Below are 27058 nucleotides of genomic sequence, written 5' to 3' on the forward strand. Positions count from 1 at the left end.
TGCTGCTATATGCTGCAATGCACAGGACAGCCCCTACAGCAAAGAATTATCCAATCTAAGATGTTAGTAGTACCAATGTTGGGAAACTTTGTTGTAGTTGACCTCTTGCTCATAGAAGTCCTATCTGGGAGTAATACATTCAGTTTTCCCTCCTCTTAATGTTGACTCATAGTTCACCCTTCTGTAGACATTTATCATTATTCATATTTGCATTTGGGTTGCAAATTTATGACTTAGGTAGATTTAGGGGCCTTATTTACAAGGCTGAGTTTTTTTTGTTGTTGTTGTCGTTGTTGTTTTTTTTTTTCATTTCTAAAGATCATTAACACATTTGTTTTAGAACAAAGCTTAGAAGCCTTACCAGGACTCTCAGACTTAAAAAAAATTTGGTTCCAGAACTTCAGAATAGCATGAAGCTAGGAGAATTTGGGGCCTCATGGTCTTGTTCTCATGACACATTACCTCAATCAAAGCTTCAACTACACATGAGTTATGAAACGGCTCAAGATAAAATACTTGGGTTTCAAATAAAATCTATCTGTGGCTTGGATTTTCTCCATCAGACCATTTAAAAATATTTCACACATAGAACATTCTTAGCAATGTAGGATCTCAGTGCATCTTGTAAACCCACTCAATAACATCCTAAAAATATTTCTGACAATGTAGGTGCATAGAAATTATTTTTATTTTAGAAAAATGGGAAACAAGGCTTCCCAAATTTTGCTTCTATCAATCAGAGCTACAACCAGGGACTTCAATCTTAGGTTTCTCAATCAAACTTCTAATCATTTAATTATGCATCCTTCCTTATTTGAAAGCATTGATCACAGTAACTGGGTACTGACTTAAAGAGGAATGGATGTTAAATAGACCAACATCTAAAACTGGAAGTAGAACTCATTTCATTAATAGACCTTTGGATTTTCAAAGGAGATAAACACTAAAAGAATCATTTTGAGGTGATTCATGGAGCAGATGAAACAATGCAAAAGCTCACTTTTATATTTCTTCCTTATTAAAATGCAATGGTGAGAAACCACAATTCACCACCTTTTGGATTATGCCAACCTCATCTTCTAATATATCACAATGCTGAGTAATGAGTGAAATCACTAATATTACTAAGCTTTCAGACCAAAATTTAAAATATGTTATTACTTAAGTCTCCAGGCAACAGTGTGTTATTACTGGAATCTTTGAGCAATCAACCTTTCAGGAGAAATGGAAGGCAGTGATGACAGCGTGTTCCCAGAATTCTACCAGGCTGAAATTATCGTGGCTGAGGTCTGGGTACTTTGATGCTAAATTTTAAAAGCAGTCATTTATTTTAAAGAGGGTTCTGCTCTAAAATCTGGCTAGAGAAAGCTGAATTTAACTAGCAGCTGAAAACCATTCCAAAGTGTACAAACAAAAGCATATAATGAAATTGCACCTCAGTGAAGCAGTTAGCATTCAAAAACTAAGATTCTGTTTTTCCCTCCTTGGGCCAGAACTTTGTACACAGGGTAAGTGTTCAACTTAAAAGGTAATTGCTTCCTCTTCAGGCGACTAAATGTATTGGAGAGATGAGTATGACTAATCCATGTTCAAGTTCACATTGCAGCAAAAGTCAGAGTCTGATTTTACCCTTTCCTTTCTCAAGGCTAAAGCTCAGGCTGTAGGTAAAAAAGAAATCGGTTGACTGATGAGTGTGACTATAGTGGACCAGTGTTAAAAAGTTTAACCGGGGACTAACTCCCCTGTAGGCACAGTTTACATTTGCAGAAAACTCCAAGCCTTTCAGGAAGGTTCACATTATTTTTTTTCCTTATGTTTTTCTTTACAGTATGCTTTTCTGAGAGGGAAATCAGTCAGATATTCCCAAATCTGAACTAGTTAAAGAACATGAGCTTTGGAGTTAATTAGACCCAAGCTTGAATCCTAATTTCCCCATTTTGCTAAATGGTTGATATTGAGCAACATGCTGAATTTTCTAATGTTTAAATTGGGATATGATATCTCCTTCCCTGATATAATGTACACAAAACACATGGCACTTAGTGGGCCTTAAAAATGCACCATTTTAGAATTAAGGTTCTTTCTGGGCTTAGCATTACAGGCTACTTTTTAAGGATAAATAAATTGATGCTTAAAGTGACAGTAAATTCCTAGAGAGCACTGTTTTGAACCTGACAGAAACCTAATGGCAGCAAATCACCCACTTGGGGCAAAGATGATATCAGATATTTTGGAAGAATTTCATCTGTAGACTATCCAGTCTACAGTAAAGTCTTCCTGGAGAAAGGAGGCCACAAAGTTGACAGGCTCCATTCTCACAGATGAAAACAAAGGACAAAATCCTCATGCAACTTTAACTTAACATATTAGAGGAAGCAGGTGATTAAAAGCACAGAGTCGGGAGCTAAAATTTGGGGTTGAAATTCCAGCTCTGCTATTTATTAGCTGTGTGACCCAGGTCACAGTTCATATTACGTAACTTGTCTGAGTGTCAGTTCCTTCACCGGTAAAATAGAGATGATAAAATCTACCTCATAGTGTGATATAGCTGGATAACACCTGCTCATAAAGAATTAATATTTGATTTTCAGTTATTTTGTGAACTGGAGGTTAAACATAGGCATTATTAAAAACTGAATCATATAAACTTAATATAAAATAAGTTGTATTTAAGAAAAAGTGAATAAATACTTAAAACCCATCACTTTTTCCCAGTATAATAAGCCTAAGGACACCATGAATAAACCTGCAGTCTGACAAAATCAGACTTACTGGCCCATTGCAATGAAAGAGATCGCAAACCAGAGGAATCATGGGGCATCTCCCAAACAGAGGACAAGATGGAGTTACAGAATTTTGGAGATAGATTTATGGAGCTAAGTGAAATTTAAATGAAAGAGTGTTTTGATAGTCTCAAAGCAAAGCAGAGTTGCATGTAAAGGGACCAACATCATGTATGGACAGCAAAGTGGACTCAGGGTCCTGTTTCCTTAGAAATATAATGTTAAGATAGATGTGGGATGTTATGCTAGAAAGTCTTCATCTGAATCTCTTTATCTGAGCTGGAAAATCAAGGATTCTTCTCTGGGTCAAAGTGACTTAGATTTCATAGGCAAGAGTAGGATATTTCATTATTAATGATATAATTACAAACAACCAAGTTTCTAAAGTCTTTTAGGGAACAGTGTTCTCTAGTGAGTAAGACAGCAGGAGACACAGAAAGAAGGGGGATGATATGACATTTTACAGTTGCAGATGTTGGTGGGAAAAGCATTGATTTCTCTTAACATTGCAACTGGCTTTATCTCTGCCTTTTATTCCAGCATGATGAATAGCAGGGTGAATTTTTATATCCCAAGTTAATTTTTATTTTCTACACTTCTTAATTATTTTACTATTATCTATGTTCTTAAGGTCTTCTTTCCGTATGATGGAAATACTATATGATGCTGTGCTACTGCACATGTCTTCCCAAATCTGAATTAAACAACATCATGCTGCTAGATTGAAATTGACCATAGTGGAATATTTGTACCACAGAAACCAGAAACATTACACATCGGGGTCTTTTTCTCTCCCAGACCGCTGGTAGTTAAGAACAGCACCTCACTGTTCATAAGGTCATGTGAGAATTGCAAAAGTTAATACATGCCAAGTGCTTACAACTGTGCCTGAACCCGTAGTAAACACTCAAAAAAAGTTAGTTGTTGTTATCACAACAGCATGGTATTGTTTGTACTATGAGGAGGTGAAGAAGAAGGAAGAAAGGTAGTAGTAGTAGTAGTAGTAAATAAGAGACACACCTATAATGATGTATTAACATTTTATTCTAGGCAGAATTCTAAGATGGGCTGCAAGATCCTTGCTTCTTTATGTAAGGTCCTGAATAATACCTGGGAATATTATATATCTTGCTCCTATGATTAGGTTGTGTTATATGGCAAAATTGATTTTTTTGAAACATTTTTATTGTGGTAAAATATACATAACAAAATTTTATCATTTTAAGCATATTAATTGAACAATTCAGTGACATTAAGTACACTCACATTATTGTGCAACCATCACCACTAACCATCTCCAGAATGCCTTCTTTGTATTTTTTTTTATTTGGTTGTGCCAGGTCTTTTTTTTTAACACTGTTATTAGACTATAATTGCTTTACAATGGTGTGTTAGTTTCTGCTTTCTAAAAAAGTGAATCAGTTATACATATACATATGTTCCCATATCTCTTCCCTCTTGCATATCCTTTCCTCCAACCCTCCTTATTCCACCCATCTATGTGGTCACACTGCACTGAGCTGATCTCCCTGCGCTATACGGCTGCTTCCCACTAGCTATCTATTTTACGTTTCGTAGTGTATTTATGTCCATGCCACTTTCTCACTTTGTCACACCTTACCTTTCCACCTCCCCGTATCCTTAAGTCCATTCTCTGGTAGGTCTGCAACTTTATTGCTATCTTGCCCCTAGGTTCTTCTGACAATTTTCTTTTTCTTTTTTTTTTTTTTTGGTTTCCATATATATATGTGTTAGCAAACAGTATTTGTTTTTCTCTTTCTGACATACTTCACTCTGTATGGCAGTCTCTAGGTCCATCCATCTCACTACAAATAACTCAGTTTTGTTCCTTTCTATAGCTGAATAATATTCCATTGTATATATGTGCCACCTCTTCTTTATCCATTCATCTGTTGAAGGACACTTAAGTTGCTTCCATGTCCTGGCTATTGTAAATAGAGCTGCAATAAATATTTTGGTGTGTGACACTTTTTGAATTATGGTTTCTCAGGTTATATGCTGAGTACTGGGATTGCTGGGTCGTATGGTAGCTCTATTTTGAGTTATTGAAGGAACCTCCATACTGTTCTCCATAGTGGCTGTATAAATTTACATTCCCACAAACAGTACAAGAGTGTTCCATTTTCTCCACAACTCCTCCAGCATTTATTGTTTGTAGATTTTTTCTGATGGCCATTCTGACCAGTGAGAGATGATATCTCCTTGTAGTTTTGATTTGCATTTCTCTACTGATTAATGATGTTGAGCATTCTTTCATGTGTTTGTTGGCAATCTGTATATCTTCTTTGGAGAAATGGCTTCACAGGCTAATTCTATCAAACATTTAGAGAAGAGCTAACACCTATCCTTCTCAAACTCTTCCATAGCAGAGGGAGAAACACTCCCAAACACATTCTACAAGGCCACCATCACTATGATACCAAAAACAGACAAAGATGTCACAAAGAAAGAAAACTACAGGCCAATATCGCTGATGAGAATAGATGCAAAAATCCTCAACAAAATACTAGCAAACAAAAGCCAACAGCACATTAAAAGGATCATGCGTTATGATCAAGTGGGATTTATCCCAGGAATGCAATGATTCTTCAATATATGCAAATCAATCAATGTGACACATCATTTAAAAAAATTGAAGGAGAAAAACATATGATCATCTCAATAGATGCAGAGAAATATTTTGACAAAATTCAACACCCATTTATGATAAAAACCCTGCAGAATGAAGGCATAGAGGGAACTTTCCTCAACATAATAAAGGCCATATATGACATACTCACAGCCAACATTGTCCTCAATGGTTAAAAATTGAAACCATTTCCACTAAGATCAGGAACAAGAAAAGTTTGCCCCCTCTTACCACTATAATTCAACATTGTTTTGGAAGCTTTAGACACAGCAATCAGAGAAGGAAAAGAAATAAAAGAAATACAAATTGGAAAAGAAGAAGTAAATCTGTCACTGTTTGCAGATGACATGATACTATACACAGAGAATACTAAAGATGCTACCAGAAAACTACTAGAGCTAATCAATGAATTTGGTAAAGTAGCAGGATACAAAATTAATGCACAGAAATATTTGCATTCCTTTACACTATTTATGAAAAATGTGAAAGTGAAATTAAGAAAACACTCTCATTTACCATTGCAACAAAAAGAATAAAATATCTCAGAGTAAACCTACCTAAGGAGACAAATAACTGTACGCAGAAAACTATAAGACACTGATGAAAGAAATTAAAGATGATAAAAATAGACGGAGAGATATACCATGTTCTTTGATAGGAAGAATCAAAATTGTGAAAATGACTCTACTACCCAAAAGCAATCAAAACGTACAATGCAATTCCTATCACACTACCAGTGGCATTTTTCACAGAACTAGAAATACAAATTTCAAAATTTGTATGGAAGCACAAAAGACCCCGAATAGCAAAAGCAATCTTGAGAAAGAAAAGCAGAGCTGTAGGAATCAGGCTCCCTGACTTCAGAATATACTACAAAGTTACAGTAATCAAGACAGTAAGTATGGTACTGGCACAAAAATGGAAATATAGATCAATGCAACAGGATAGAAAGCCCAGAGATAAACCCACACACATATGGTCAACTTACCTTTGATAAAGGAGGCAAGAATATACAGTGGAGAAAAGACAGCCTCTTCAATAAGTGGTGCTGGGAAAACTGGACAGCTACATGGAAAAGAATGAAATTAGAACACTCCCTAACACCATACACAAAAATAAACTCAAAATGGATTAAAGACAAAAATGTAAAGCCAGACACCATCAAACTCTTAGAGGAAAACATAGGCAGAACACTCTATGACATAAATCACAGCAAGATCCTTTTGGACCCACGTCCTAGAGAAATGGAAATAAAAACAAAAATAAACAAATGAGACGTAATGAAACTTAAAAGCTTTTGCATAGCAAAGGAAACCATAAACAAAACAAAAAGACAACCCTCAGAATGGGAGAAAATATTTGCAAATGAAGCAACTGTTAAAGGATTAATCTCCAAAACATATAAGCAACTCATTCAGCTCAATAACAACAACAACAAAAAAAACCAAACAACCCAATCCAGTAATGGGCAGAAGGCACAACTGATTTTAAAATAGGGAGATTATCTGGATGGACCTGATCTATTCATATTATCACTTTAATTCTGAGTCTATATGTCTTAGACAGAGCAATTGAAAACTTTGAAGGATGAGAAGGATTTGATGCATGTTTGCTGGCTTGAACTTTGAAGGGGGTATGTGTCAAAGAATATGGGTGGCTTCTAGGAAATAAAAGCAGTCTCTGGCTAATAACCAGCAAAGAAATAGGAACCTCAGTTCTACAACTGCAGATAAATGAACTCTGTCAACAATGAAAATGAGCTTGGAAATGGTTTTCCCCTAAGTCTCCCATATAAAAACTCAGTCTGCACAACACCTCGATCTCATCCTGTGAACAAAACTCAGTCAGGTCCATCCAGTCTTCTACCTTAAAAAACTATGGGGTAAAACGGGAATAAAGACACAGACCTACTTGAGAATGGACTTGAGGATATGGGGAGGGGGAAGGGTAAGCTGTGACAAAGCGAAAGAGAGGCATGGACATATATACACTACCAAACGTAAGGTAGATAGATAGTGGGAAGCAGCCGCAGAGCACAGGGAGATCAGCTTGGTGCTTTGTGACCGCCTGGAGGGGTGGGATGGGGAGGGTGGGAGGGAGGGAAATGCATGAGGGAAGGAATGTGGGAACAGATGTGTATGTATGACTGATTCACTTTGTTATAAAGCAGAAACTAATAAAATATATATATATATATAAAAAATAAAAAAATAAATTTAAAAAACTATGAAGTGATAAATGGATTTTATTTTAAGATACTAAATTTGTGGTGACTTGTTACACAAAAGTAATTTTAAAAACTAAATAGTCTTCCTCATAATTATTTCTTTTTGTTGTTTCATCAGTTTCCCCTGTGCCAGCTGTAGTAAATTCCTTAAAATAAAATGTCTATGTACTGTTCCATGAGAATAGAATAAAGGGGCTAGAGGAGCAATATGTACCATAAAAATATGAGAATCCCCCCTGCTCCCCTTTTCCCACCCTCAACATTTCTAAGTTTAGAGCACAGGCAAAGAATAGAGGAAGGGAGGAACCTTATATCTTCTCATCATATAGACGAGTGAATTCCCTCCTTCTAGAACGTGGTTCCCTGAACTGGGGTGAACTGTGTTCCTAGGTGAAACTCAGTTTCTCCAAGATGGAACCACAACCTCTATCTCTTCAAACTCCACTGACTCAGACATGAATTCCACTTCAGAGCTAAGCTTGAGAAAATAAGAGAAGGACATCACTGGGTAGAGTGGTAAGTACTAGCCCCTAAAGGAGCATAAAGTAGGCCCCATGTAACATCCTAAAGCCTCATACAAGAAAAGAAGAAGGATAGGAAGGGGAACAGTGACTTTTAATCTAAGTTTGAGTCCTGAGGCTATGCAATAGAGAAACTGTGTGGGGTTTCCCAACAGATATGCAGTAAATAACCTCAACTTCACTTATTGTAAGTATTAAATAAGATAATTTACATTAAAGTTATCAGCATACAGTAGTTGCTGGTTTTCCCATTCACTCACTTTTTACCAAATACTACTACTACAAGACCAGATCAAGGTGGCAGAGAAGTAGGATGCAGAGCTCACCTTCTCCCCACAGATACATCAAAAATACATCTACATGTGGAACGACTCTCACAGGACATCTACTGAACCCTGACAGAAGACACCAGAGCAAGAAAATACCCACATAACTGGTTATGGCAAAAGAAAAAAAAAGAGAAAAAGGAATCAGGACAGGATGTGCACTTCTGGCAGGGAGCTGTGAAAGAAGAAAGGTTTCCAGACACTAGGAAGTCCCCTTAATAACGGGGATAGAGAGAGCTTCAGAGCCTTAGAGGAGAGTGCAGCAACAGGTGTGCAGAGGGCAAAGCAGAGAGAGACCTGCACTGAGGATCAGGGCTGACTGGCACTCCCCAGCCTGAGATGTTTGTCCACTCACCTGCTGGAGTGGGTGGGGTTGGGTACTGAGGTTTTTGAGCTCCTGAGTGGGCTAGAGTGTAGTGTGCCACAACTGAGGGAGTCCAGGAAGAAGCCTGGGCCTGCCAGTAAAATAAGGTATAATTTTAGAGGGCATGCAAGGAGAAGGGCAGGCCTGCCATAGAAGCTTCTTTCTCTGCATGCTCACAGGTGTCAGGGCAACACCTACATGAGCTCCAGGGGCAGGTGCAAGCTGTGGGCTGCCATCTCAGACTCCAGAGGCTGATGCAGATGACTGCTGCTGCCGCCACCCCTGTGAATGTGGGTGAAGGTCACTACCCCAACCTTCCAGGGAGCCGGCACAGCCCACCAATGACAAGTGTCCCATGATCCAGGCCCAATTTCTGTGGGAGTGCACAGACCACTTCTGCTGTGAGGGTCCCACAACATGGTGCCAACCACTTCCCCCACCTCCCTGCAGGGTGTGCAACATGCTGTCACTCCCTAGGGTCCTACAATCTGAGGCCAACTTCCCCAGGGATGCACCACCCTAACTGCTGTAGCTGTATAGGGACACACTACTGGAGCCAACCACTGCACCTGCCTTCCTGGGAGCATGTACCTGTGCACCTGCACACCCCCTATCAAGGGGATAAGAGCAAACACACACTGAGGAAATTGACAGCAAGCATCCAAACCAAAAACAGCTCTCATGTCAAAAAAAAAAATATCAAACCCACGTAAGCTAAACAGGGATGCTCCCACTTATAAATAGCCCTCCAAGACTACAGTAGATAATTGTTTCTCCTAAACTCACAGAGTAAGATAAATATAAGCAAAATGAAGAAGCAGAGGAACCACTCTCATTTAAAAGACCAAAAAAATTCCCCTGAAGGAACAAATAATGAAACAGACCTCTTCAGTCTAATAGTCACTGAGTTCAAAAAGGAGGTAATGAAAATACTAAAGGAATTAAGAAAGGCTATCAAAAGAAATACAGATTACTGAAAAAAGGAACTAGAAACTATAAGGGAAGCCAAGCAAAATTAGAAAAGTTCATTTTCTGAGATGAAAGCTGAGCTTAAGGCAATGAATAGCAGAATGAATAATGCAGAAGAAAACATAAGTGACATGGAAGATAGGCTAATGAAAATTACCCAATCAAAACAGCAGACAGAAAGCCAAATGAAAAAAAAAAAAAAGCAATATAAGAGACTGATGGGATAATATAAAGTGGGCCAATCTATGCATAATAAGGATTCCAGAAGGAGAAGAAAGAGCAAAGGGGATTGAAAATGTATTTGAAGAAACTTTGGCTGAAATTTTCCTAAATCTAAAGAAGGAAACAGATATTCAGATACAGGAAGCACAGAGGGTACCAAACAAAATGAACTCAAATGGACCTACACCAAGACATATTATAATAAAAATGGAAAAAAAAGTTAGAGAAGATTTAAAAAGTAGCATGAGAAAAAGAAAGAGTTCTTTACAAGGGAACCCCCATAGGGCTATCAGCTGATTTCTCTACAGAAAACTGCAGGCCAGAAGCAAGTGGCAAAATATATTCAAAGTCTTGAAAGAGAAAAATCTGCAGCCTAAGATACTCTACCCAACAAGATTATCACTAAGAATAAGAGGAGAAATAACTTCTCAGATAAGCCAAAACTAAAAAAAAATAAATAAATAAAAATAAAGCAATACTAAACCTATCCTAAAAAAATATTTAAAGGTCATCTCCAAATAGAAAAGAATCAAGAAGAAATATGAAGGAGGAAATCACAATTGGAAAATAAATCACTTAAGTTATCCAGTATACAGATCAAAAAGAAAAAAAAAAACTATTTGTAAAAGCAATGAAAAACACAAGGAACAGCAAAGGGATAAACACAAATATATAAAAAGTGACAACACAGTCATAAAATGTGGGGAAGGAGAGTAAGAAAATGCAGATATTTTTTTCTTTTTTTTAGAATGTGTTTGAGCCTATATGACTATCAGTCTAAAGCAAGCAGATATAGAAAAGGGTTAACATACTTGAAAAAGAGGGAAACCACAAATCAAAAACCTACAATAGATTCACAAAAACCTAAAAAAGAGAAGAGAAGCATAAAATAAAAAGAGATCATCAAACCAGAAAAAGAAAGGAACAAAGAAGAAACAAGGAATCAACTGGAAAACAATGTTCAAAACAGCAATAAATATATATATCAATGATTACCTTAAGTGTCAAAGGACTGAATGCTCCAATCAAAAGACATAGAGTGGCAGACTGGATAAAAAAACAAAAGCCTACAATATGCTTCCTACAAGATACCTACATTAGTGCAAAGGACACATATAGATTGAAAGTGAGGGGATGGGAAAATAAATTTCATGCAAACATAAATGACAAGAAAGTGGGAATTGCAATACTCATTCAGACAAAACAGATGTTAAAACAAAGGCTATAAAGAAAGATAAAAAGGACACTAATCTCAGCCATAAAAAGGAATGAAATTATGCTATTTGCAGAGACGTGAATGGACCTAGAGACAATTATACAGAGTAAAGTAAGTCAGAAAGAGAAAAAAACAAATGTCGTACATTAATGCATACATGTGGAATCTAGAAAAATAGTACAGATGAACCTATTTGCAAAGCAGAGACACAGATGTAGAGAAAAAACGTATGGACACCAAGGGGGTAAAGGGGGGGTGGGATAAATTGGGGGATTGGGATGGACATGTGTACATTACTATGTATAAAATAGATAACTAATGAGAACCTACTGTATAGCACAGGGGAAAAAGAGAAGGTACAATCTGTTTGTAGGAGATATATTAAGTTAACCTTAAAAATGAATTCCAATATACAGTAGGCACAGACAAATACCATTTGATTCCACTTATGTGAGATACCTAGAATAGTCAGATTCATAGTCAGAAAGGACATTGGTAGATGCCAAGGGCCAGAGGGTGTGGGGAGGGGGAATTGGGAGTTAGTGTTTAATGGGGACAAAGTTTCAGCTTAGGAAGGTGAAAAATTTGGGGATGATGGTGAGAGTTGCACAATAATGTGAATATACTTAGTGCCACTGAACTGTACAGTTAAATATGATTAAAATAGTATGTTTTATATTATGTGACTTTTACCACAATAAAAATAAATTTAAAAAAGGACAGTATATAATGATAAAAGGATCAATACAAGGAGAGGATTTTACACTCATCAATATACATGCATCTAATATAGGAGCACACAAATACATAAAACAAATACTAACAGGCATAAAGTGAGAAATTGATGGAATACAATAATAGTAGATTTTCACACCCCAGTCACATCAATGGACAGATCTTTCAGACCAAGAATCAATAAAGCAACAGAGGTCTTAAATGATGCAATAGAACATTGAGACTTAATTGATATTTTCAGGACACCATATCCAAAAAATAGCAGGATATACATTATTTTCAAGTGCACACGGAACATTCTCTAGGATTGACCACATCATAAGGCATGAAACTAACCTCAACAAATTTAAGAGTATATAAATTGTTTCAAGCATCTTCTCTGACCACAATGGCATGAAACTAGAAATCAAAAACAGGAAAATAAATGATAAAAAATTTACCTGGATACTAAATAACTTGCCACTAAAGAACCAATGGGTCAAAGAGGAAGTCAAAAAGGAAATTAAAAAATACATTGAGACAAATGACAATGAAAACACAACAATACAAAATCTATGGGATGCAGCCAAAGTAGTTCTTAGAGGGAAGTTCATAGCGATACACACCTTCATCAAAAAACAAGAAAAATCTCAAGTAAACAACCTAACCTATCATCTAAAATAATTTAAAAAGAAGAACAAACAAAGCCTAAAGTCAGCAGAAGGAAGGAAATACTAAAGATCTGGGAGGAAATAAATAAAACTGAGATTAAAAAAATAATAACCAAATTAACAAAACCAAGGGTTGGTTCTTTGAAAAGGTAAACAAAATTGACAAACCTCTGCCCAGGCTCACCAAGAAGAACAGAGAGAGAACCTAAATAAACAAAATAAGAAACGAAAAAGGAGAAATCTCAACTGATACCACAGAAATACAAAAAAAAAATTAAATAAGAGAATACTATAAACAATTATATGCCAACAAATTTGACAACCTAGAAGAAATGGACAACTTTCTAGAAACATACATACCACCAAATTGAATCAAGAAGAAACTGATAATTTGAACAGATCGATCACAAGAAGTGAAATAGAATCTGTAATAAAACAAAAAACTTCCTACAAACAAAAATCCAGGACCAGATGACTTCAAAGGTAAATTCTACCAAACATACAAATAAGAAGGTATACCAAATCTTCTCAAACTCTTCCCAAAGATTGAAGAGAAGGGAACACTACCAAAGACATTCTATGTAGCCACCATCACCCAGATACCAAAATCAGACAAAGAGACCACCAAACAAGAAAACTACAGGCCAATATCTTTGATGAATATAGATGCAAATAATTCTCAACAAAATATCTGCAAACAGAATCCAACAATGCATAAAACAGATCATACACCACGAGCAAGTGGGATAAATCCCAGGTTCAAAAGGATGGTTCAACATATGCAAATCAATCAATATAATAAACCACATTAACAAAAGTCAAAAACCACATGATCTTCTCAATAGATGCAGAAAAATAATTTGACAAAATTCAAAATCCATTCATGATAAAAACTCTTACCAAAGTGGGAATAGAGGGAACATATCTCAAAATAATAAAAGTAATTTATGACAAACCCACAGCAAATATAATACTCAAAGGTGTAAAACAGAAAGCCTTCTCACTAGGATCTGGAACAAGGCAAGAATGCCCACTCTCACAACTTCACTTCAACATAGATTGGAAGTCCTAGCCACAGCAATCAGATAAGAAAAAGAAATAAAATCTATCCACATTGGAAGGGAAGAGGTAAAATTGTCATTATATGCAGATGACATCATACCATATAGAGAAAACCCTAAGGACTCCACACAAAAACTATGAGATCTAATAAATGAATTCAGCAAAGTAGCAAGATACAAGATTTACATTCAGAAGTCAGTTGCATTCCTTTACACTAACAATGGAATATCAGAAAGGGAATGTAAAAAAAATACCTTTTTTAAATAAATTATTATTTTTAACACCTTTATTGGAGTATGATTCCTTTAGAGTGTTGTGTTAGCTTCTGCTGTATAACAAAGTGAATCAGCTATATGTATACATATATACCTATATACTCTCCCTCTTGCACCTCCCTTCCACCATCCCTATCGCACCCTCCCTATAGCACCACTATGTGGTCACAAAGCACTGAGCTGATCTCTCTATGCTACACAGCTGCTTCCCACTAGCTATCTATTTTACACATGGTAGTGTATATATGGCAGTGCTACTCTCTCACTTTGCCCCAGCTTACCCTTCCCCTCCCCGTGTCCTCAATCCCATTCTCTATGTCACTGTCTTTATTCCTGTCAGGACCCTAGGTTCATCAGAACTATTTTTTTTAGCTTTACATATATGTGTTAGCAAACAGTATTTGTTTTTCTCTTTCTGGCTCACTTCGCTCTGTATGACAGACTCTAGGTCCATCCACCTCACTACAAAAAACTCAATTTCATTTATTTTTATGGCCAAGTAATATTCCATTGTATATATGTGCCACATCTTCTTTATCCATTCATCTGTCAATGGACACTTAGGTTGCTTCCATGTGCTGGCTATTGTAAATAGTGCTGAAATAAACACTGTGGTACATGACTCTTTTTGAACTATGATTTTCTCACGGTATATGCTGAGTAGTGGTATTGCTGGGTCATATGGTAGTGCCATTTTTGTTTTTTTAGGGAACCTCTATAAAAAAAATCTGCAAACACCTTTTAAGGAACCTCCATACTGTGCTCCATAGTGGCTGTATAAATTTGCATTCCCACCAACAGTGCAAGAGGGTTCCCTTTTCTCCACACCCACTCCAGCATTTATTCTTTCTAGATTTTTTGATGATGGCCATTCTGACCAGTGTGAAATGATATCTCATTGTAGTTTTGATTTGCATTTCTCTACTGATTAATAATGTTGAGCATTCTTTCATGTGTTCGATGGCAATCTGTATATCTTCTTTGGAGAAATGTCTATTTAGGTCTTTTGACCATTTTTGGATTTTTTTATTTTGATATTGAGCTGCATGAGCTGCTTGTAAATATTGGAGATTAATTCCTTGTCAGTTGCTTAATTTGCAAACATATTCTCCCATTCTGAGGGTTGTCTTTTGGTCTTGTTTATGGTTTCCTTTGCTGTGCAAAAGCTTTGAAGTTTCATTAGGTCCCATTTGTTTATTTTTGTTTTTATTTCCATTTCTCTAGGAGGTGGGTCAAAATGGATCTTGCTGTGATTTATGTCAGAGAGTGTTCTGCCTATGTTTTTCTCTAAGACTTTGATAGTGTCTGGCCTTATATTTAGGTCTTTAATCCATTTTGAGTTTATTTTTGTGTATGGTGTTAGGGAGTGTTCTAATTTCATACTTTTACATGTCCCTGTCCAGTTTTCCCAGCACCACTTATTGAAGAGGTTGTCTTCTCTCCACTGTATAGTCTTGCTTCCGACCCAGCAATCCCACTACTGGGCATATACCCTGAGAAAACCACAATTCAAAAAGACTCATGTACCAAAAGATTCATTGCAGCTCTATTTACAATAGCCAGGACATGGAAGAAGCCTAAGTGTCCATTGACAGATGAATGGATAAAGAAGATGTGGCACATATATACAAGGGAATATTACTCAGCCATAAAAAGAAACGAAATTGAGATATTTCTAGTGCTATGGATCGACCTAGAGTCTGTCATACAGAGTGAAGTAAGTCAGAAAGAGAAAAACAAATACCGTATGCTAACACATATATATGGAATCCAAGAAAATAAAAAAAAAAAGGTTATGAAGAACCTAGGGGTAAGACGGTAATAAAGACACAGACCTACTAGAGAATGGACTTGAAGATATGGGGAAGCGGAAGGGGAAGCTGTGACAAAGTGAGAGAGTGGCATGGATATATATACACTACCAAACGTAAAATAGAGAGCTAGTTGGAAACAGCTGCATAGTACAGGGAGATCAGCTTGGTGGTTTGTGACCACATAGAGGGGTGGGATATGGAATGTAGGATGGAGGGAGATGCGAGAGGGAAGAGATATGGGAACATATGTATATGTATAACTGATTCACTTTGTTATAAAGCAGATACTAACACACAATTGTAAAGCCATTATACTCCAATAAAGATGTTAAAAAGAAAAGATGTGGCACATATATACAATGGAATATTACTCAGCCATAAAAAGAAATGAAATTGAGTTATTTGTAGTGAGGTGGATGGACATTGAGTCTGTCATACAGAGTGAAGTAATTCAGAAAGAGAAAAACAAATACCATTCTAACACATATATATTGAATCTAAAAAAATAAAATTGTTCTGAAGATCCTAGGGGCAGGACAGGTATAAAGCCACAAATGTAGTGAATGGACTTGAGGACACAGGGAGGGGGAAGTGTAACCTGAGATGAAGTGAGAGAGTGGCATGGACATATATACACTACCAAATATAATATAGATAGCTAGTGGGAAGCAGCCTCATAGCACAGGGAGATCAGCTCAGCTCAGTGCTTTGTGACCACCTAGAAGGGTGAGATAGGGAGGGTGGGAGTGAGATGCATGAGGGAGGGGATATGGGGATATATGTATACGTATAGCTGATTCACTTTGTTATACACAGAAACTAACATAACAATGTAAGGCAATTATACTCCAATAAAGGTGTTAAAAAATATCTACAAACAATAAATGCTGGAGAGGGTGTGGAGAAAAGGGAACCCTCTTGAACTGTTGGAGGGAATGTAAATTAGCAATACCTTTTAAAATTGCACTCCAAAATTTAAAATAAGTAAGAATAAAACTTACCAAGGTGGTGAAAGACAAGAATTATAAAACATTAATAAAGGAAATAAAACAGAATTCAAGAAAATAGAAAGGTATCCCATGTTCTTGTATTGGAATAATTAATATTGTTAAAATGGCCATAATACCCAAAGCAGTCTACAAATTTAATGTGATTCTTATCAAATTTCCCATGAAATTTTTCACCGAAGTAGAAAAAATATTCCAAAAATTTATATGGAACCATAAAAGACCCAGAATTGCTAGAGCAATACTGAGGGAAAAAAAAAAAAAAAAAAAAAAAAACCAGTAAGCATAACTCACCCAGACTTCAGACAATAGTGCAAAGCTACAGTAATCATAGCAGTGTGGCATTTGTACAAAAACAGTCATATAGGTCAATGGAACACAATAGAGAGCCCAGAAGTAAACCCACACCCTTACGGTCAATTAACCTTCAACAAAGGAAGCAAGAATATAAAATGGGTAAAAGATAATCTCTTCAGCAAGCGGTGCTGCAAAAGTTGGACAGCTGTATGTCAATCAATGAAGTTAGAACACACCGCCACACCATGCATAAAAATACATTCAAATTGCTTTAAGACTGAAACATAAACCAAGACACTGTAAAACTCCTAGAAGAGAACATAGGCAAAATATTCTCTGACATAGATAGTACCAATGTTTTCTTAGGTCAGTCTCCTAAGGCAATAAAGATAAAACAAAAGTAAACAAAGGGGACCTGCTCAAATTTACAAGCTTCTGCACAGCAAAGGAAACAACTTAAAAAAATGAAAAGACAACCTATTGAATGGGAGAAAATATTTGCAAATGTGGCGACACACAAGGGCTTAATCTCCAAAATATACAAATAACTCATACAGCTCAACAACAACAACAAAAAACAAATAACCCAATCAAAGAATGGGCAGAAGACCTTAATATATTTATCCAGAGAAAACATGCAGATGGCCAGTAGGCACATGAAAAGATGCTCAACATCACTAATTATTAGAGAAATGTAAATCAAAACTACAATGAGGTACCACCTCACATGGGTCAGAATGGCCATTATTAAAAAGTCTACAAATAGAAAAAGCTGGAGAGGATATGGAGGAAAGGTAACTCTCCTACAGCATTGGTGGGAATGTAAGTTGGTACGGCCACTATGGAAAACAGCATAGAGTTTCCTCAGAAAACTAAAAATGGAATTACTATATGTTCCAGCAATCCCATTACTGGGAATATACACAGAAAAAACTATAATTCAAAAAGATATATGCAACCCTATTTTTATAGCAGCACTGTTCACAATAGCCAAAACATGGAAATAACCTAAATGTCCATTGGCAGATGAATAGATAAAGAAGATGTGGTACATATATACAATGGGATACTACTCAGCCATAATAAAGAATGAAATAATGCCATTTACAGCAACATGGATGCAAAAGTCAGAAAGAGGACAAATATCATATGATACCACTTATATATGGTATCTAAAATATGAAACAAATGAACCTATCTACAAAACAGAAACAGACTCATAGACATAGAGAACAAATTTGTGGTTGCCAAGGGTGAGGGGAGGAGGGGGAGGGATGGTTTGGGAATTTGGTATTGGTTGATGCAAGTTTTTACATTTAGAATGGATAAACAACAAGGTCCTAATGTATAGCACAGGGAACTATATTTAATAGCCTGTGATAAACTATAACAGAAAATAATATTAAAAAATGAATGTATACAAATACTACTACTATTAAAAACTAAATCCTACCTACTATACTACTTAAATGACTCTTTGTAATTTATTAAGTACATTTATATATCACCCAAGGACACGCCATGAGTTAGGATAACAATTGTGTCTAAAGTTCATGTCTCCAAGGCTAAATATTATAGCAGCGTAATAACAATACCAGTAATAACTACCATTTATTGAACACCTTATATGTGGCACCACTGTTTTAATACTTTCACATTGGTTACCTCCCATCCTTTCAACAAACCTGTGGGGAAGGATTTATTGCCTTTGCTTACTAAATGAGAAATTTGGGGCTTACAATACAAAAGTAAGTGTCAGAGTTTGAGAATGTGTCTGTTGGAGTAAAGAAAAATCTCTCTTCTATACTGCCACACTTACTCACTAATGCCTCAGTATTAATGATTTTTGTTCTGCTTTTTCCTGGTAGAAGCAAGGAGGATTACTATAATTAGAACTAGAAAGAAGGAGGGTGGGGAACTGAAGGTAATGCTCTTTTTTTCTATTTTTCCTAAGCCTGATTCTACCTGTTATATATAAAGTTTGTGCAGAATATCGAAAAAGTAATCAATAATCATATATTTCTGACACAAAAATATTTATATCCCTACAATTTTAAATACTTAACGGTAGGTATTGATAGGTATTATTATCTTTATTTTACCAGTGAAGAAGGAAATTTAAAGAGATTGGTAGCTTATCCCAGGTCACATAGTAACTAAGTCGCTTGGGATCAGGAATGAGTTGCTCAAAAGTTCAGATGCTTAACCTTAACTCACACTGCACTGATTCTCCTTGGATTACACACTCAGAATTCTTGGTAGCAGAACTAGTCCATGACAAAGTGGTCATCAACTTTTAAAGCAGGTGGACCTGCATATAATTAACATGTTTTACCTGCATATCAGTTTCTCATCGCAGAGTATAACCTGGAAATTTGTGTTGCTCAACATTTTCAAATTCTGAATGGAAAGAGCTTATACTTACACAGAAGTCCCTTTCTTTTCCTTGGATGCTTTGCAGTCTATTGTTGGCTTAAGCAAGACCACCAGAGAAATGTGAATATGGACGACAGGGTTACTTTACTTTGACCAAGTATAGCTCAATAATAATTTAGGGGGAAGATAACTTTGGCTTTATGGCATCAATTTACAGTAAGCAATATTAATAGAAATACGCCTTAAGAAACATGTTACTGTGTTTACTATGGAGGTGCTGTTGATGATATCGTTCATAACATACTCTTCAAGACTGCTCATAAAATGACTAGTTTTCTGATCTTCGTAGCAATAGTTTTCTGATCTCAGTAGCAATAACTCTGCTTCTATATTTGTCATTTAGATAATGTGAATCATACAACTGATAAGGTTTCCTTCTTTGCATTGAAAGCTTAAAAGTTCAGAATCAAATTTGTAGCTCATGTTTAGCAAATGTGAAGAAATTTTCAAGCATGCAGTTTGCATGCTAACTGCATTCAGACATTCTTTATTCAGTCACTGCTATCTCATCATTTCCAAAGCCATATACTCTTTCCAAGCTTCACAGAGTCAGTATGTGTGGTGGTTACAAACCATGGCTTCTACAATTAGATTGTCTGAGTTTGAATCTACTTTCTGTCACTTACTATGTGACCATGAACAAAGTATTTACATACTCTGTACCTCAGTTTCTGCATTTGTTGAGTTGACATAATAGTACTTACCTCTTAGAGTTGTTATGAGTATTATATTGTGGTAATATATGTAAAGTGCTTAGAACAGAGCCTGAAATTCAGTACCTCTGCATTGTATAACTCCAGTGGATGCTATTTACATAGAATGTAGTGTGAATGGTAACTCCTTGATTTGGACAGTACGGTGGCTCTGCTGACACATAGTGGATGCCATATATATGTTAGCTATTGTTATTGCTAACACATGCTCATAAAGCAGAGTTTTACTGGAAAAGTATTGGATTTTGCCTATTTCCCTGTCTCTGTTTCTACAGAATAAGGTGGGTGCATAAAACTTCAGGCTGTCAGACAACTTTTTAAAACTTTCATGCAAGGCTACCTTTCCACCTCTAAATAGAGACAGGTGCAATCCCATTTTGTACTAGGTTAGTGAGGTGGGAGCAGCATGTGACATCCAAATATTATATGTAAATATGCTAGGTAGGCCATTTCATCAGACTTGTTATTCTAACTTTAAACAGCAAATACAGCACAAGGAAAATTTTAATTTGGCCTGTACCTACAAACTTTCTTAAGAGTTTTAAGGGATTCTAATGAAAGGATTGTATTGAGTTAGATCTAACAGTTTTGGTTCTTTGTTTTAAAGTTTCATTTCAAATCGAGAAGATATTTAAAAGTTTAATGTCAAATAAGCATGTACTTCTAACATGCATGTACCACCACCACGAATACTATTTTCTTTAATTTGCTTAATCTAAAATACTGCCTGACAATAATCATCTTGAATGACAGAAACATGAGAATGCAGAGGAAGATTTGGAGGGTTTTGGAAAACACATGAATGTCTAAATATTAAAATAAAAATATAGGGCTTCCCTGGTGGTGCAGTGGTTAAGAATCTGCCTGCAAATGCAGGAGACACGGGTTCGATCTCTGGTCCAGGAAGATCCCACATGCCACGGAACAACTAAGGCTGTGTGCCACAACTACTGAGCTTTCACTCTAGAGCCTACGAGCCACAACTCCTGAGCCTGCATGCCACAACTACTGAAGCCTGTGTGCCTAGAGCCTGTGCTCTGCAACAAGAGAAGCCACCACAATGAGAAGTCCATGCACCACAATGAAGAGTAGTCCCAATTCACTGCAACTAGAGAAAGATCACACGCAGCAGCAAAGGCCCAACACGGCCAAAAATAAATAAATACATTTATAAAAAATAAAAAAATATAAAATAAATATGTATATATATATATTAACTTTAGTGATATAATAGTTTCACTTCAGATGAAAGCAGATCTTAGAGAAGAGGGTTTTTTCTTTAGAAGACATAGAATAGATCTGCAGGCAAACACATAAGCCTCATACTTTCCAAAGGATATTCCATATTTTAGCAAGCAGGCAAGGAGAGGCTATAGTAGAAGTGATCACTGTACTCCCATTCCCTTTGGATTGATTGAGTGACTTTAACAAATTTCATAGGGAGGAGTGAATGACTACTTGGGTTTACTCTCAGTCAAAATTAAACTTTAATTAGTTGAATGTGAGCTCTATCTTCAAATTGTTCCTTGCTCATAATTAGAGCAGTGCCTCCATCTACCATTTGTAAGATCAGGAATCAAAAATTGGCTGCCTCAGTTTTTCAGCCAAATTGCCAACCTTTTCTCCATAAGTCTCAAGACCCTCTTACATTGACTTTCAGTCAAAGACAAAACCAAGAAAGAAGCTAAAATAAAACATTTCAAAACTCAGTTTACCCATAAGTCCAGGGAAACTGTTGAGCTTCTTGTTCTAAGCCTTACACTAGGAAACTCTGTGGAAAAATGATTCCAAATAAGAGTTTTGGTAATTGAATATGGTTCCTATCTTAAACCCCCATAGCAGAATATCAACAACCCATACCCTCAGGTTCAAAAAATAAATAAATAAATAAAACAAATCAAGGAAGCTCATGATGTCACCATTTATTTCTCCTGGACTATGATGCTTTCATTCCTTCTCCAAATATTTATTGAATATTTATTGTATTCAAAACACTGATCAGGCGACTGAGTTCATAATCTCTACCTCATAAAAGTAAAAATGGAACTCATACTTAAATAATCTGGCTAACTGTTTATTCAATTTTGCTTAAAGACATTGAAATAATCTTTGAAAAGAAGATCTCACTCAATGTTATGAGCCAAACTGTATTCCTCTAAAATTTATATGTTCAAGTCCTAACCTGCAGTTCCTCATAATATAACCTTATTCAGAGATAGGTCTTTACCATGTTAAAATGAGGCCATTGCAGTTGGCCCCAATTTAATATGACTTGTGTCCTTATAAAAAGGTGAAATTTGGAGACAGGATTAAATACACAGGGAGAATATTAGGTGGACATATAAATAGCCATCTATAAGCCAAGGAGAGAGTCATGGAACAGATCCTTCCTTCACATCCCTCAGAAGGAACCAACCCTGCTGACACCTTTTGTTCAGACTTCTAATCTCCAGAACCGTTGATACAATAAATTGTTGTTTAAGTCACCCAGTTTATGGTACTTTGTTACAGAAACCCTAGTAAAGTGATACAGTCAATTTAACAATTCATAATTATATGGAAGCCTAAGTTTTCAACCTACCTAGAAGTATGTACACAACATGTGTATATGCACACACACACATAAATACACCTTGAGGTAACTCAAGGCAGAACTAATTAGTATGTTTCTAAAAATTAACACTACCATTTTATTTTTCAGCAAAATTTAACAATGAATCTAATTTTATAAAGGGATAAAAAACAACTATGTTAAAGCAGGTCGAGAAATGGTTTGTATTATCAATGCCAAATCACTCTGGACAGTTACTGAAGTTGTATGTGAATGACAAAAAAACACAGCATTATGAAGAACAAATGAAAATGGACAAATGCTACAAAAGACACGCAGCGCTGGCTGGTTTGGGAATAGCATTCTCATGGCTATGTTCTTCTCCGGACCGTGTGTAATCCATGCATGGGAGCATGAAATTTTTAACAGCAAAATACCAGTAAGCAAGCAAGTGTGCAATTTGAACCCCAACTGCTCCTTAAGGTTAAGGAGAGGAGGAAAGGATACATTTGACAGCAAAAAAAAAAATGACATTACTATAGATTAAATGACTTCTGAGTTATTCAGGGGAGATTCTTTGAGACAGAACTCAGGTTAGAAATTCTTTTTTTTTATTTTTTCTATCAAAATTCAGGTACATTTCTAAGCAATAATGCAAATATCAGGTATATTTATAAAGCAGAAATGCAAATAGACATATCTATAAAATTTCATATGCCTACATATACCCATACATATTATATGCCATTTCATTAGTATAATATCATTCTGTTAAATGTTGAAATTGTGTGTGTGTGTGTGTGCATGAGAGAGAGAGAGAGTCTTATATTGTCCACTGTAGAAATACAAATACCTCAGGGAGGTCACGTTTTACGTCCTTAATCAGCAACCACCGAAATTGTTAGTAAACCTTTAAGCTGAATAGACTTGGGAAGGAGAAGTTTGGAATGGGTTGAAGGCAAATTAGGATGTAGGACAAAGTCTGATGACAAACTATTTATCTAAGAACATTCCTGAAAAGAAGAATACAGGTCAAAGGATATTGAGCAAGTTGGTGAATTCCAGATAATCTATCACTCAATAGTCAGAACACACATTGACTTCTCTTGCTTCTCTCTAGGTACACTCCTGCAGAAAGCACCAGAAAGAACATTGTTGGAGTTGATTTGTCTGGCTTCTTGGTGCTGGGTAGGGAGGACTTCAAATAATTGAAGTAGTTTAAAGTTGTTTAGAGTTTTCTGGACTTAATCATAAGCTTCTCGTTGCAATGTTGCCCTCTGATAAGTTTCCTTGCAAATATGCTATAGCCAAGACCAGAAACTTCATTTGACAATTGTGGATGTGTCTGTTTGTATATAGAATTTTCTGTACCTTACCTGGTTGCAGTAAGAAGTTAATCTTTTCATCTTCTAGTAATATTAATAATTTCATATATTGAGTACCAGGTAATATTATAAGCATTTCATATTTAATCTTTAAAACAGCTCTACAAGGTAGATGTTATTGTTTTCATTTTACAAAGACACAGGTATAAGGGTAAAGTTATATGTAGCTTGGATTCAAACCCAACCACTTTGGATTCAAAGCTGTGTTATTTCATATCCAGTATATTATAAGTGATTGGATTTGAATTTGTGACCTATTTTGTAAAATGCTCCGTGTTTATTTTTAAACAATTTATATATATAATCCCTTGCAGTATTCTGTGTTTCAGCAGACTTCACTGACAAATGGTTTTCCTTTAGGTTCTTAAATGGAGTACATATTGTCAGCATAAATTTGTGGACGTTATCCATTTTAAAAACTCAGGAGTCTTGGTTCCCGGATTGTTCCCAGCACTAGACCCTGGTTGCTCAGCACCCCTCACCCACACCAAGTGGATCACTGCTCATCCTTAATCTCTCCTAGGCTCAGAGAGACTCTGCAGTGAGTGCCCTGAGTCAGTGCAGACCTGACCCTAGTCTCCCCACAGCTCTGTAGAGGCAGCTGCCACAGCCTCTCCAGATGCCGTGGATGGTGTCAGCACAGAGCTGGGCGGGTGCCGCAGGTCACTGTGTCACTGCTGCTAATGGTGCCCACCTGTTGGCACTGAGATCAGCTTCAAACTGCCCAACTATGCCTAGCAGGGCTTCTACTAGGACATTACGCCTGTCACCAAGTACACCCTCGAGTTCCAGGCTACTACTGGCAGTCACTATGATGTAGATCGTCGATCTGTCGGTCCTGATGGCAATGTGTTATACAAAAAAAATGAAGAAACAGCCTCCAAAACTGGGACATACAAATTTTGTGTCAGCAATGAATATTCTGCTTTGACACGTAAAATCCATAAAATCGTATATTTTAATTTTGAAGTTGGAGAAGACCCACCATTGTTTCCTAGTGAGAACTGAGTCAGGGTTCTTACCCAGATGGAATATGCCTGTGTTTCAATTCACGTAACTCTGAAGCCTGTCATCAACTTTCAGACTCATTTCCGTTTGAAAGAAGCTCAAGGCCTAAGCCAGCCAAGGATCTAAATATGAGTGTCCTTGGTCAGTAGAAGCCCGCATTCTTCTGGTGGTTATCATAGGGCTGGTATTTTTTCTGAAAAGTTTTTCTCTGTTAAAAGAACCACCACAACTCATGTTGGATCATAACTACGTTTTGAGAATTCATGCACCCTAATCACTGTACTATTGCTGTCCTCTAATTTTATGTACAGAAGAACTAAATACTGGCAACATTTTTAAAACCTTATTCATACACTTGTTGGGGGGTGATGTGCAGTGCATAGCCTCAAACTTTGGAAAGGACACTTTTTTTTTATTTGTACAGGTAGAAAAACTTTGGAAATTATTTTGAGCTATTCAAAACACCAATGATGTTGGTGTTGTTTATATCTACTCTTCTGTACACTAAACTTTGGTATTTTGATTCCTTTTAGCCATTTAAAAGTAGTTTTCTTTTAGGTTGTGGATATTTTTAAAACCTTACATTTAATGTCCACGTGTGTTGTGAAGGAAGATAATTGTCTTTTAATTGTTTATAGCAAATAAAATTTTGTTTTTAAGAGAATCAAAAGTGATTAATAGTAGCCCAAGCCCTATTCTGCACTGTTTAATTTTATGGGAAAAAAATCGAACATAGAAATGTCATTTAATATTGATATAATTTTAAACTGATACATCATGGTTTAATTTATTTATCACTAGCTTAGAAAATGTCACATTTTTGTTTTGGGGGCTTTATTCTATGGTTTATAACCAGATATGTTTTTTATTCATAAAGACATTCTTATCAAGCCAAAAAATATTATGTTTCAATAACATATTAGAGTTTACACAAGCCTTAAGATCAGACTGTTATAACAGGTAGAATATTTACAGGAAAAAAGTTAAGGCACTTTTATTAGGGGGCAAATGAATGAGAATATTTTTAGTGAGTTACCTGCACACATTACATTTTCAGTGTTTTTTTACAAAGAAAACATGTGATCTGTTTTATTTTAGCATTTTAATTGACTGGTTCTTGCTCTTATATGAATTTCATTTCCTTGTCATTCCCAGTTAAAATTGACAGTTATAATGTAATATTAGTATCATAAAAATGTCATACATTTAATCCTGATTGGTGTGATGCACTGAGAAGTTTGTTTCTTTGTTTTTTTCTTTTTTTTTTTGTCTTGCACATGTAATTTGTACAATCTCCAGTTAGTGGCCCTAAGGTGATTTAAAAATTCAGAATGCTGTGTGTGCTTCTTATTTAATAATCTTCATTGACTGCACTTCATTTAATGAGTGTTAAATAGTGCATATTCTGTACACTATAGGGTTTAGACTGTTTTTGCATTTTATAGCTTGCATAGATTGAGCTGATTGAAATAAGACTTTGTTCCAAGTATTTTGGAATAGAATATGAGATGATGAAAAATTGTATAAGTCTTTAAAGCTTTTCTGCTCTTAAAAATTAATTTGCAACTGCTTTTAGCCATGCCTCTCTCCCTCACCCTAAAGTGCTGAGTGCTAAATGAGACTGTCATATTTTAGAGAATTTGATATGTGGTACCATAGAAAACTGGTTGGAGAGCCCTTACCACTACTTATTAGAAGTTAACTCTTAATTCTAAGCTGTGTTTAAAAGCATATACACTTCAGCATGTATGAGCAAAACAAATTAAAGTTGCTCTGCTTCTTAATTTCAAACGCTACAATGTTTCAAGGGATGAACATGTTTTTAAACCTTTAATTCTAAAATTTTT

The 27058-nt window shown here is 36.0% G+C and overlaps 1 pseudogene across 1 annotated transcript; it reads left to right on the forward strand.

The window, feature by feature from the left end:
• The first annotated feature begins 1224 nt into the window (after window positions 1-1224).
• On the forward strand, window positions 1225-25457 carry LOC309796227 (transmembrane emp24 domain-containing protein 7-like; annotated as a pseudogene). Its single transcript has 2 exons — window positions 1225-1293; window positions 24945-25457. The product of its transcript is annotated as a transmembrane emp24 domain-containing protein 7-like (transcript).
• Window positions 25458-27058: the final 1601 nt, after the last annotated feature.

This window comes from Mesoplodon mirus (assembly GCF_964341445.2).
Source record: "Mesoplodon mirus genome assembly, chromosome: X".
Taxonomy (NCBI): domain Eukaryota; kingdom Metazoa; phylum Chordata; class Mammalia; order Artiodactyla; family Ziphiidae; genus Mesoplodon; species Mesoplodon mirus.